Genomic DNA, 15,349 nt, shown 5'->3' on the forward strand with positions numbered 1-15,349 from the left:
TTCCGAGACGAGACTACCTTCACGACACATTTTCGAGACGAGAATGCCCCAAACCTGGTCTCGTGAGCAACACTAGTAAGTATATAAAACATACTACTTGGTTGTGGCTATTCAGATACACCGTGAACGTGCGTAAGGACTGAGTGAACATGGGGCCTTCACAGAGCGTCATAAGGGCTTGTTTGCTGTACGAGTTCAAATTGTTGCTCTGCGGGGCGGAAGATATGACAGGCCTTTGGTGAGGGTGTCGTGACTACGCGGAGAGTGCAGTGGTATGACGGATTAAGGACGGTGACGAAACACTCGAAGACGCACCACGTGCCGGAAGACAAACAGATGTGTTCTTCAGGCAGCAATTGAGGCAAAGACAGACATGTGAGGAACTGGTACTACATTTTAGTGTGAGTGGAGAAACCATTCGGCACCACCTCCATCAACTTGGGAAGCACTGCAAGTTAGGTTGATGTGTCCTACATGATTTGACTTGGAGCCAGAAAGCAACGCGAGCAGACACCTGTGTTTCTTTGGTATCTCGTCTGAGGAAGGAGCAATTTCTGGACAGGGTGTTGACATGTGATGGGAAGTGGGTCCTGTACGAAGCTCCACGGCGCCGTCATTGTTGGTTAGCATCCCATGAACCGGTTCAAAAACAGCCCTATATCAGAATACTATATCAGCACTATACCAGAATAAGGTTCTCCTGTGCATTTTCTGGACTGCTCGAGGCATCGTCCATCGGGAACTGGTACCAGCTGGTCAGATCATCAATGCAACTGTGTACTGTTATTATGTACTGTCTGAATCCAGCAGTTCTGAATCGCAAAGGGGTCCTCCTGTTACAAGGCAACGCTAAGCCCCACGTGGCTAAAATGACCCTGTACACCATTCTACGCCTTGGATGGAAAACACTATTGGATCCGCCATACTCCACGGACATTGTACCGTCCGATTATCACCTGTTCCATTCCTTGGACAATCACCTTGGAGAACGCCAATTCAAATCGCTAGTAGAGGTTCAATATGCACTTGATACATTCTTCACTTCACGACCCACCAAGTTCGACTGCGATGGAATCCATTGCCTTCCAGAAGGTCGGCAGAAGGTCGTAGAGGCTGATGGAGACGATTTTTTTATATTCCAGGTACGTCTTAGGTTACATATCAATGTTCGAAGGTGTTGGTGAAAAGGCGGCGGAACTTTCTTGGGCACTCTTAAAGTTATAATAATAATAATAATAATAATAATAATAATAATAATAATAATAATAATAATAATAATAATAATAATAATAATAATGTATCCTGCCCAAAGGCAGATGTTTGACCCAAAGGCAGATATTGATTCCAGCTCGTACCAAGTAAGTTTTCTGGTGGACAAACATCGTGTGCATGGGTTTTCTCGTTGTTCTCCCATTTCCTCCCACTTTCTTCATTCAACCACTTCAATTATTTCTCATGATCACTGTCTCTCTTAGCGTTGGTGCATAACGTGGGACGTTAACTAGATATTTCCTTTCAATTTCACTTAATGTGACATTTAACTTGACATAAAAACGCAGAAAGGAAAAAAGTCAGTAGTAATATTAATTACAATTACAATGCCAATTAGTTAATATAGGGTTAAATTAAAATTTTATTACTATTTCACCTTCAATTAGTCACAATTATCATTCATTCACCAACTTCGAATTGAATTCTACAACAAAGCTCCTTATAGTATTCTGTATAGAAAATAAGTGAAGAATGTGACGACCCGACCCGAGTGACCCGACACGAGCTAACCCGACTGACCAGACTCGACAACCCGACCCGACCCGTTTGAGAGCACTATCAGAGGGGTACAATTTACAGTGCAATTTAGTTTGTATGGTTTAGCATACTTTAAGACTACCATACTTTTTGAAAACAAAAACAAAAAAAAAAAAGGGACATCTTACAAATTAGTAGTAAATATTGCATTTTGTATTAATTTTATCTTTTGAATTCTACTACAGTATCGCACTAGTTAAACAACTTAAAATAATGTATTAATATAGTCCATACTTAATCAACAGTGCTAAAAGTTATTATAGAAGCTAGAAGCTGTTGTACAATATAAACGCAATCAGTGAACATACAATATTTAGGCAAAAATTATATTTTCAATATTATTACACATACCACCTTTACATGCTCTACATGTCTATAAAGAAAAAAATCCAGATTTATGAAGTTGTTTCCAAATTTCAATAGACTGATTTATTTTTGTTAACCTAAAATGCGAACTAAAAGAAAGCAATTCGCATAATTGTTTTTCTGAAGCAGAAAAAAAAATGTGTTTTTCGGGGCTGGTCTGCAACGTCACAAGAATTTGTTGCCACCTCGGGGTATACATTCTTACCTTTAGTGATAAGAGTGCTACTTAGGAGGATTTAAACATTGCATGTTATATCCGGGGAAGCAGCGATTGGAATAATAATAAAGATTAGAATGAAATTGTTCCTATAGTATTGTCGGAATTGAAAGCAAAAGGAATAAGTCGATTTTATTAACTTTTCAGAAATTTTGATATGTAATTAATAATAATAATAAAGAAAAAAACAGGACAACAATTAAAATTTCTGCACACCGGGACAAATTTTAAGAAACCGGGGCGTATGGTAGCCTTACATACTTATTTACATGCGGAGTGTTAGTACGGAGCCATTACGTAGCACAGTTGAAAAAAAACCTCGTAAATAGGTTGCCAACTCAGGAAAACAAAATTACCGGCACACCCTGAAAATTCTCTGTACAAATGAGAAACTGAAGACTGTATTGATCGTTATTGAATTTACCAGCAATTGCCACTTGTTTAAAATTATCGAAACAGATGAATAATACTGGATATTTATCTTTATGTAACAATAGTTGATTCATAAAATGAAATTTACTCTATAAACTTACACTGCAAACAAAGGAAATTGTTTTAAAAAGTCATTTTCTACTCTCAATAAATGTAAAAATCTTTTACAATAAAATATGTGTTATCAAATTTCTTATGTTAAATAAATAAAAACAACTGCCATACATTAAAAAAAATATCGATAATGTATAATACAACGGAAATTTGTGTTTGTAAAGGCCCTGTTTAAAAATTTCGATGTTCAATGTTATATTCTGGATTGCAGATTGCAAAATACCGGTCAGAAGGGGGCTAATAAGAAGTTTGTACCGGTTACCGGCCTTATTAAAAATCACTGCAAATACCGGCCAGTTAGCAACTCTACTCGTAAATCAGAATGCTGAATGCACCAAAATACTTCACCATGCATTCTATAGTTTCTGCAAATGAGCTTAATGAAGATGATCAAATAAAACAAAACACTGTGTTATAATTTTCCTTTTAACAGTCTACTTTCTGAATTTGTTATATCTTCCACTTATCAATTTCCTGTACGAGATGAGAATAACGGTTTCTGCGCAAGATACAAAGAAAAAAAATAAATTTTTCTCATAAGGATTCAGCTCACGTAAGAAATAATGAATAAGTTTAATAATAAGAGCCGAGTTTAATAAACTAACTCAGCAATAATGACTGTAAGTATAAATATAAATATAAAAAAACAAAAGAAGAAAACATTTAATTCCATCATCGTTAGAATAACATCAATATTGTGAATCACACCATAGTGTGAACATACCAAACCACAAAATAGTATGAACAAAGTCCTGTTAGAAAAATACTCCATAAATGTGACACTTTTTTTTAATGTTTCTACTATTTATACAGTCCCCCACATTGTTTTCGTTCTGGCGGCGCCCCTAATAGTGTACAAACGAAAATTTCGCCTGCACATTTCTGTGCAAATGATGTACAAGCGATTGATATAATTTGGGATTGGATTGGATATGGTGGGGGCTACCATTTAGACAGCCCCACTTTGTTTTCGTTCTGGCAACGCCATTAATTATGCACAAAAGAAAATTTCGCCTGCACATTTCTATAAAAACGATGTACAAACGATTGCGACAATTTGTGATTGAATTGGACATGTTGGTGGGAAGCTACCACTTAGAAAGCTCCCACTTTTTTTCGTTCTGGCGACGCCCCTAATTGTGTACAAACGAAACTTTTGCCTGCACATTTCTGTACAAACGACGTACAAACGATTGCGAGAATTTGTGATTGAATTGGACATGTTGATGGGAAGCTACCACTTAGACAGCCCCCACTTTGTTTTCGTTCTGGCGGCGCCCCTAATTGTGTACAAAAAAAAACATTTCGCCTGCCCGTTTCTGTACAAACGAAGTACAAACGATTGCGACAATTTGTGGTTGAATTGGACATGGCGGAAGGGGCTACCACTTAGACAGCCCCCCACTTTGTTTTCGTTCTGGCGGCGTCCCTAACTGTGTACAAACAAACAATTCGCCTACACACTTCTGCACTAACGACGTACAAACGATTGCGAAAATTTGTGCTTGAATTGGACATGGTGGAGGGCTACCACTTAGACAGCCCCCATTTTTTCTGTTCTGGCGGCGCACCTAATTGTGTACAAACGAGAATTTCGCTTGCGCATTTCTGTACAAACAAAGTACAAACGATTGCGAGAATTTGTGATTGAATTGGACATGTTGGTGGGGGGCTACCAGTTAGACAGTCCCCCATTTTATTTTCGTTCTGGCGGCGCCCTTAATTACGTACAAAGAAAAATTTAGCCTGCACTTTTCTGTACAAACGAAGTACAAACGATTACGACAATTTGTGATTCAATTGGACATGGTGGAGGGCTACCACTTAGACAGCCCCCACTGGGTTTTCGTTCTGGCGGCGCCCATAATTTTGTTCAAACAAACATTTCGCCAGCACATTTCTGTACAAACAATGCACAAATGAAAGCGACAACTTGTGATTGAATTGGACATGGTGGGGATCTACCACTTAGACAGCCCCCATTTTTTTCTCTTCTGGCGGCGCCCCTAATTGTGTACAAACGAAAATTTCGCCTGCAGATTTCTGCACAAACGAAGTACAAACGATTGCGACAATTTGTGATTGAATAGGGCATGTTGGTGGGGTGCTACCACTTAGACAGCCCCAAATTTGTTTTCGTTCTGGCGGCGCCCCTAATAGTTTACAAACGAAAATTTGGCCTGCAAATTTCTGAACAAACGGTGTACAAACGATTAAAATAATTTGTGATTGAATTGGACATGGTGGAGGCTACCATTAAAACAGCCCCCACTTTGTTTTCGTTCTGGCAGCGCCCCTAATTGTGTGCAAAGGAAAATTTTGCCTACACATTTCTGTACAAACGATGTAGAAACGATTGCGAAAATTTGTGCTTAAATTGGACATGGTGGGTGGCTACCACTTAGACAGCCCCCACTTTGTTTTCGTTCTGGCGGCGCCCCTAATTGTCTACAAACGAAAATTTTACCTGCACATTTCTGTACAAACGACGTACATAGGATTGCGACAATTTGGGATTGAATTAGGCATGGTAGGGGGCTTCCATGTAGACAGCCCTCCCACTTTGTTTTCGTTCTGGCGGCGCCCCTAATTGTGTACAAATAAACATTTCGCCTGCACATTTCTGTACAAACGAAGTACAAGCGATTGCGAAAATTTGTGCTTGAATTGGACATGGTGGGGGGCTACCACTTAGACAGCCCGCATTTTTTTCTGTTGTGGCGGCGCCCCTAATTGTGTACCAAGGAAAATTTCACCTGCACAATTCTGTACAAACGAAGTACAAACAATTGCGATAATTTGTGATTGAATAGGACATGTTGGTGGGGGGCTACCACTTAGACATCCCCCAATTTGTTTTCGTTCTGGCGGCGCCCCTAATAGTGTAGAAACGAAAATTTGGCCTGCATATTTCTGTATAAACAATGTACAAACGATTGCGTCAATTTGTGATTCAATTGGACATGGTGGGGGCTACCATTTAGAGGAACTCCCTTGAGAGGTATCACTCTACTTAGTTATTGCAAAAAGCAGAATTTAAAAATTCGCATTCGTCCAAAGTTATCGTGTGAAGTAACAGCCGTTCGTATGTACGTACTAATATCGATAAGTTCCACTACGCGATCCCAATTAATACTTCATATGCCCGCGCCACACACACACACACACACTAGCATATGTACACACGAAAGTATACCTGGTAGTATCCACACGCTTACGCCGGAAAGTAGAAACAAAAACACACACCCACAGAGAGAGAGAGAGAGAGTGGGAGAGTGAGAGAGAGTGAGAGAGAGAATATCTTGTTGTACCTTTATACTGAATGCACCATTACTCACAAAATGAGTTAAAAAAGAAAAAGGAAAAAAGTTAAAAATGAAACTTTCAAAGATTGGTACCACTGCTGCGTGTCACACATGAGATTGTTCCATAATGATTGATTCGTAATATGATGTATATGGGTTTCCTAGTGGTAGTATAACAAAATGCCTTCAAATTGACCACTAAATAAAAAGTGAAATTTATTTCTCAAATTTTGTAAAATCGAAGTCGGTGGGCATTATGGGAACAGTCTACAATAACAATATATGCAAATAAATATTAATATACTTCACGTTTTCCAGTGGGTGCGAGAAAGCTTCGAATAGTACTTGTTGTCATAAGCATTAGCTGATGTAATATATATATATATATATATATATATATATATATATATATATATATATATATATATATATTCATCCTCACGGCATTGTCAAGGCTCTATATTTGTATTTTACATTTATTATTGCAACCGGGTGTCTTTGACTTCCGTATACGGTAGCCCGATCATCACCCTTGTTCTTCGCGCGCACAGTCATTCGAAGAACTGAAAACGTACTCTGTACACAAACAGTTTATGGTTGTGAACTCGGAAAGCCTGGTACTTCTGCTTGTCAAGGTCAAAAAGTGGGAGAAAAAAGGATGTGTAGAATGTAAAGAGGGTGCAACAGTGACTGATGCTTGTAAGGGAACATATTCATTTGTAGTTCGTGCACATTCCGCCTGTAGCGCTACTGTGGCACAACGTATATTGTAACTGTATAACTCTTGTACACCGCTAGTAGGTCTATTCGCGTTAGTGACGACCGAAACTATGTTGTCAGCTCTGACTGCGATAAGGCACTGCCGTGCTGCTTTTCCTTCTCTTTTTTCCCCTTTTCAATTTGTGAGACGCCAAACATGTTGTTTTTGCTTGTTGCACGCGCTGAACGGGTTTCGGCGAGCGAAGTATTTAAGAAGTTGACTACATATTCTTGTTTGCGATAGTTTTAAATTGGTTAACTGTTGAAAAATATACGAAAATAAAGCTGTACTTGTTAAGATATATTAGTCGAGGACGTAGCTACTGACAGTGTTGATTACAGATTTTCTCGAGGAAGAATTTAATTACAGTAGAGGTGAAAAGGAGACGTCCATTTAGACAGCCCCCCCCCCCTTATCAGACTCAATCGGAAATGGTCTCAATCGTTTGTACACAAATGTGCAGGCGAAATTTTCGTTTCTACACAATTAGGGGCGCCGTCAGAACGAAAACAAAGTGGGGGCTGTCTAAATGGTAGCCCCCCACCAACATGTTCTATTTAAGCACAAATTGTCGCAATCATTTGTACATCGTTTCTACCGAAATGTGAAGGCGAAATTTTCGTTTGTACACAATTAGCGGCGCCGCCAGAACGAAAACAAATTGGGGCTGTCCAAATGGTAGCCCCCCCCCCCACCATGACCAATTCAATCACAAATTGTCGCAATCGTTTTGTACATCGTTTGTACAGAAATGTGAAGGCGAAATTTTTGTTTTACACAATTAGGGGCGCCGCCAGAACGAAAACAAAGTGGGGCTGACTTAGTGATACCCCCACCATGTCCAATTCAATGACAAATTGTCGCAATCGTTCCTACATCATTTCTAGAGATATGTGAAGGCTAAATTTTCGTTTGTACACAATTAGGGGCGCCGCCAGAACGAAAACAAAGTCGGGGATGCTTAAGTGGTAGCCCCCCCCCACTATGTCAGGTTGAATCACAAATTGTCGCAATCGTGTGTACTTCGTTTGTACAAAAATGTGCAGGCGAAATTTTTGTTTGTACATAATTAGGAGCACCGTCAAAACTGAATCAAATTGGGAGCTGTCTAAGTGTTACCCACCTCCAAATGTCCAATTCAATCACAAATTGTCGCAATCGTTTCCACATCGTTTCTACAGAAATGTAAAGGCTAAATTTTCGTTTGTACACAATTAAGGGCGCCGCCAGAACGAAAACAAAGTGGGGGCTGTCTAAGAGATAGCCCCCCACCATGTCCAATTCAAGCACAAATCATCGCAATCGTTTGTACATCATTTGTACAGAAATGTGCAGGTGAAATTTTCGTTTGTACACAATTAGGGGCGCCGCCAGAACGAAAACAATGTGAGGGCTGTCTGAATGGTAGCCCCCCCCATTTCCAATTCAATCACAAATTGTCACAATCGTTTCTATATCGTTTCTACAGAAATGTGCAGGCTAAATTATTGTTTGTACATAATTAAGGGCGCCGCCAGAACGAAAACAAAGTGGGGGCTGTTTAAGTGATAGCCCCCCACCATGTCCAATTCAATCACAAATTGTCGCAATCGTTTCTACATCGTTTGTACAGAAATGTGCATGCAAAATTTTCGTTTGTACATAATTAGGGGCGCCGCCAGGGCGAAAACAAAGTGGGGGGCTTTCTAAGTGATAGCCCAATCACCATGTTCAATTCAATCACAAATTGTCGCAATCGTTTGTACAGAAATATGCAGGCGAAATTTTCGTTTGTAGACAATTAGGGGCGACCTCAGAACGAAAACAAAGTGGGGGGCTGTCTAAATGGTAGCCCCCCACCATGTGCAATTGAATCACAAATTGTCGCAATCGTTTGAATATAGTTATAAAGAAATGTGCAGGCGAGATTTTCGTTTGTACACAATTAGGGGCGCCGCCAGAACGAAAATAAAGTGGGGGGCTGTCTAAATGTTAGCCCTCGCACCATGTTCAATTCAACCACAAACTGTCGCACTTGTTTGTACGCCTTTGTACATAAATGTGCAGCTGAAATTTTCGTTTGCACATAAATGTGGCCTCGCCAAAACGATAAACTATGGGCTCTCTAATTGATAGGCTTCTCACCATGTCGAATTCAACCACAAACTGTCGCACTTGTTTGTTACGGTTTTGTACAGAAATTTGCAGGCGAAATTTTCGTTTGTACACAATTGCGGGCGCGCCAAAACGGTAACAAAGTATAGGCTACCTAATTGGTAGCACCTCCCTACGTCCGATTCAAAAGAAAATTATATCAATTGTTTACACATCGTTTGAGAAGTAATGCGCAGGCGAAATTTTTTTCTAAGCTATCAGATGCGTGGACAGAACGAAAAAAAGGGGAGTTTTCTAAGTGCTAGCCCCACCATGTTCGATTGAACCACAAATTGTCGCGATCGTTTATACATCGTTTGTGCAGAAATGTGCAGGTAAAATTTTCGTTTGTATTAAATAATATACGGATGTGAGTATTTTTAATATCTGCGATCAACATTAACCGGTTTGAATAACGGTTGATGAGTTTGAAAATGGTACCTATTGCACTAGTCGAAAAAAAATTCTTTTTCTCTGGCACACGGAAGAAAATGCCTGATTCTAATATAACTTTTCACGTAGAATTCGAATCTGCAATCAGTTTTTCTCCATCGCCTTCAGTTTTTCCGTGACAGAAGTGTTTTCGGAAAATTTCCCCTCAAATTTCTTTTCTTTTTCTTTTTTCTTTTTTTAAAACCATTTTCATACTTGTAGCTTGGGTACCTTAGGTATATAAACGCACAAATTATATTGTATGTTAGCCTGATTTATACTTAGTAAGCCCTCTAAGTTTCATAAGAATAGCATTATTCTATCTAGAGAAATAAACATATTTATATAAAAAATTTGCTATGTGTACTGTTCATTTTACAATATTCATTAGTGCAGATAAAATCACATATAACTTCCACGAAAATTACAATATAAGCACGGTTTATATCTTATTGGATTTGAAATAAAACATATTTTCAATGATGTATACACCGTGTCACCATTTTATATCTACTTAATAAATAATACAAAAGAAGTGAGTGGTATCTTCTTAATAAATGGACACTTACTTACCTCAACTAATATGTTTTAGTTGTCGACTTTCTTCTGTGTTTGGTTTCTGGAACATCTCTTTTAAGTGTCCAACAGTAATCAGCTAGCATTTTTGAACTTCACTGTCACTGGTACCTCTTCTCCATGGAGGAAATGTCCTGATGAAAATGTTCCCCATACTCATCACTAACAGCACCAAGCTTTTCAGGAAAGAAATGCAGGTGGGAGTCTAGAAAGTGAACTTTAAGGGACATGTTGCAACCCATTTCATTGAATGATTGCCGGAAATCACTCACAATTTCACGGTAATTTGGGGCTTTCTTGTTTCCTAAAAAATTCTCTGTTAAACATTTAAATGGACACCAAGCTGCTTTCTCAACCAGAGTTAAGAGATCCTCAAATTTTTGGTCACGAATCAATCATCTTATTTGGAGGTCTACAAAAATCCCTAGCGTCACTAACTCGAGGAATTCTTTCCTTGATGTAACAAGATCCTGCATTACTTTTGTCCATTGCTCTAACAAAGTTTTTGAAGAGCCCCAACTTTATGTGAAGAGGAGGTAGAATTATCTAATCAGGGCTCACCAGTGAGGAATAAACAGCATTTTTCTGTCCAGGAGTTAATACATGCGTTGGCCATTCCTTCTTGATGTAATGTTCCGCTTTGTTCCTGCTGTCCCATTCGCAGAGGAAACAACAATATTTCGTATAACCAAGCTGCAAACCCATTAACAAAGAAATGACTTGTAAATCACAGCAAACGGTCCACTTGTATTTCTCATACTGAATTTTTTCTAACACTATTTCGATGTTTTCATAGGTTTCCTTCATATTAGTTGCATAAGCCAAAGGCACTGAAGGAAATGTGTTGCTATTGTGCAAAAGGACAGCCTTAAAACTAGTTTTCGAAGAGTCAATAAGCAATCTCCACTCTGTACTTATATGTGCATGTCCAAGTGTATCCATCACAGCACAGACATTATTACAATACACTAAATCATTTTCTTGAGAATAATAATTTTGAAACTCTGTATGAAGGTTTCGAAAAATACACACTTTAGTGTCACGATGGAGCAGATTCCAGCCTTAAGTTTAGAATCAAGAAGTTCTGTCTGTGTCTTGGAGAGTTTTAAATCCCGTACGAGGTCATTTAGTTCACCCGGAGTTATCAGATGGGAATCCAATGTAGATGTGCTTCCTACATAAGTAGGATCATCATCTTCATTTGGAACTTCAATAGTTGCCTCAAGTACGTAATCCTCATTTACCGTAAGATGAGGAGGAGGTACTGGTACAGGTAATTCTGCACTGTGTGGAACTGGCCTAATTGCTGATGCAAATTAGGGTACTGTACTGTGTGGTTAGATTTACTGCTTATTTCTTTTATCTGTGTCATACAAAAGTAGCAGTCTGAAGAATGATCTTTTGGTTCCCTCCAGATCATCGGTACTGCGAAGTTCATGTTTCGTCCACCATTTGCCCACCCAGTCAGACGTTTCACGCAAGTACAACAAATGTAGTGAGGAACTCAGTTCTTATCCTGGTCTCCTACACAGCAACCAAAATATAACTGATAACACTTCCTCACAAGTGGAGTAAAACATCGACGTTGTGATTTAAATATCAGCTCCCCACATACATAACAGAAATTGTCCGGTTTATTTACACACTTCCTCGACTTCTTGTATCCTGTAAGGTATCACACACACACACACACACACACACACACACACACACACACAGGAATCTACACTCCATCAAATTCCCACAAAATCCCTCTAGACATTCCCTCATACAAAAATGGTGACATGGTGTACACATCATTGAAAATGTTTTATTGGAAGTCCAATGAGGTATAAACCGTGGTATATTGTAATTTTCGTGGAAATTATATGTGTTGAAGACCGACCCGACCCCACCCGTGACCCAAATTGACTGACCCGACCCGAGCTGACCCGATTGGGCCGACCCAAAGTGACCCGAGTGAACCAACCCGAGGTGACCTAACCCGACAACCGACCCGAATGACTTGACCTTACAATCTAACCAGTTTGAGAGAGCTAGAACCTTACAAAACTGCCACCAGAAAAAAAATGCTGACCAATTCTTATGCATAAACCATTGTTTCGGCTTTTTTTATTTGTAGTATAATTATCCTCCTCCTCAGTGTTCTGCCATTAATGACAGGCCAGTTTCCGTGAACTAGGTAAGAAGCTTCCATTTTTGCGATTTCCCGCTAATATCTGCCTCGCAACCCAACATAAAGTACCACCCTCCTTATTACAATCTATCAATTCCAACCTTCTTACACACTCTCGCTCTCCTGATATCACCCCCTTTACTACATCTCTCAGAATGCAATCCCTTAGCAAGATCGAAACTTGTGATCCGCCCATTTTTCGCTTCCTTATATCGTCTAATATTGCTCTCCTCTCTTGCATTTTTTCAGCATTTCCTAATTCGTTTTCCTCTCTACCCTGCTAACCTTCTTTATTTTACTCCACATCCAAATTTCCAAGGTTAAAATTTAGGCAATCAAGTTCGAAAGTCAAAATAAAATTTGACTGAGTTCTGAAGACAAGTTCTGAAGACTAAAAGAATAAAAGTTTTGAAGACAACATTATTTTCTAGTAAGGAATGTATATAGAACTTCTTTTAATATTTTTTTGCTGTGTAACAAACAACAATTTCATCACGTTAACATTCCGATTTTTCTATTTAAAAACAGCGTTGCTGTCTGATAGAATCATAAGGAACTAATTGCACTGAAATATCATTCTGTAGGGAATTATCTTTTATTTTTTCTTGATTAATTTATCTAGAAGATATTTGCAACGTTATATAAAATTAGCAAGTATTTTATTGCGGAGAAAGTCAAATCACTACCCCAGCAATAATAATAATAATAATAATAATAATAATAATAATAATAATAATAATAATAATAATAATAATAATAATAATCTGAAGGTGACCAAGAAAGTTCTGTCTCTTTGTGGAAGTCTGTGTTCAATTGGCCCTCACACCGTGAGTTGAATGCTAATGGATATAAGGTGAAGGTCAGTTGTTGGACGAGACGAGACGAGACAGAATTTTCATGAAGGGGTACGAGATGAGACAGAGCTCTTTCAATAGAAACATATGCACTTTTCCAGACGAGACTACCTTCACGACACATTTTCGAAACGAGAATGCCCCAAACCAGGTCTCGTGAGCAACACTAGTAAGTATATCCAACATACTACTTGGTTGTGGCTGTTCAGATACACCGTGAACGTGCGTAAGGACTGAGTGAACATGGAGCCTTCACAGAGCGTCATAAGGGCTTGTTTGCTGTACGAGTTCAAATTGCTGCTCCGCGGGGCGGAAGATATGACAGGCCTTTGGTGAGGGTGTCGTGACTACGCGGAGAGTGTAGTGGTATGACGGTTTAAGGACGGTGACAAAACACTGGAAGACGCACCACGTGCCGGAAGACAAACAGATGTTCAAAATAAAGATCGTCAGGCAGCAATTGAGGCGAAGACAGACATGTGAGGAACTGGTACTACATTTCAGTGTAAGTGGAGAAACCATTCGGCACCACCACCATCAACTTGGGAAGCACTGCAAGTTGGGTTGATAGGTCCTACATGATTTGACTTGGAGCCAGAAAGCAACGCGAGCAGACACCTGTGTTTCTTTGGTGTCTCGTCTGAGGAAGGAGCAATTTCGTGGACAGGGTGTTGACATGTGATGGGAAGTGGGTCCTGTACGAAGCTCCACGGCGCCGTCATTGTTGGTTAGCATCCCATGAACCGGTTCAAAAACAGCAAAAGCCAGCACTACGCCAGAATAAGGTTCTCCTGTGCATTTTGTGGACTGCTCGAGGCATCGTCCATCGGGAACTACTACCAGCTGGTCAGATCATCAATGCAACTGTGTACTGTCACTGTGCACTGTCTGGATCCAGCAGTTCTGAATAGCAAAGGGGTCCTCTTGTTACAAGGCAACGCTAAGCCCCACGTGGCTAAAATGACCCAGTACATCATTCTACGCCTTGGATGGAAAACACTATTGGATCCGCCATACTCCACAGACATTGTACCGTCCGATTATCACCTGTTCCATTCCTTGGACAATCACCTTAGAGAACGCCAATTCAAATCGCTAGTAGAGGTTCAATATGCACTTGATACCTTCTTCACTTCACGTCCCACCAAGTTCGACTGCGATGGAATCCATGGCCTTCCAGAACGTTTTCAGAAGGTCGTCGAGGCTGATGGAGACGATTTTTGATATTCCAGGTACGTCTTAGGTTACATACCAATGTTCGAAGGTGTTGGTGAAAAGGCGGCGGAACTTTCTTGGGCACTCTTAAAGCTATAATGATAATAATAATAATAATAATAATAATAATAATAATAATAATAATAATAATAATAATAATAATAATAATAATAATAATAATAATGTGTCCTGCCTAAAGGCAGATGTTTGACCCGAAGGTCCATGGGTATTGATTCCAGCTCGTACCAAGTAAGTTTTCTGGTGGACAAACACCATGTGCATGGGTTTTCTCGGTGTTCTCCCATTTCCTCCCACTTTCTGCATTCAACCACTTCAATTATTTCTCATCATCACTGTCTCTCTTAGCGTTGGTGCATAACGTGGGACGTTAACTAGATATTTCCTTTCAATTTCACTTAATGTGACATTTAACTTGACATAGAAACGCAGATAGGAAAAAAGTCAGTATTAATATTAATTACAATTACAATGCCAATTAGTTAATATAGGGTAAAATTAAAATTTTATTACTATTTCACCTTCAATTAGTCACATTTATCATTCATTCACCAACTTCGAATTGAATTCTACAACAAAGCTCTTTATAGTATTCCGTATAGAAAATAAGTGAAGAATGTGACGACCCGACCCGAGTGACCCGACCCGACAACCCGACCCGTAACCCGACCCGTTTGAAAGCACTATCAGAGGGGTACAATTTACAGTACAATTTATTTTGTATGGTTTAGCATACTTTAAGTCTACCATACTTTTTGAAAACAGAAAAAACGGGACATCTTACAAATTAGTAGTAAATATTGCATTTTGTATAAATTTTATCTTTCGAATTTTACTACAGTATCGCACTAGTTATACAACTTAAAATAATGTATTAATATAGTCCATACTTAATCAACAGTGCTAAAAATTATTATAGAAGCTAGAAGCTGTTATACAATA

This window comes from Thermobia domestica, chromosome 1, assembly GCF_964235325.1.
Source record: "Thermobia domestica chromosome 1, izTheDome1.hap1.1, whole genome shotgun sequence".
Lineage (NCBI taxonomy): Eukaryota > Metazoa > Arthropoda > Insecta > Zygentoma > Lepismatidae > Thermobia > Thermobia domestica.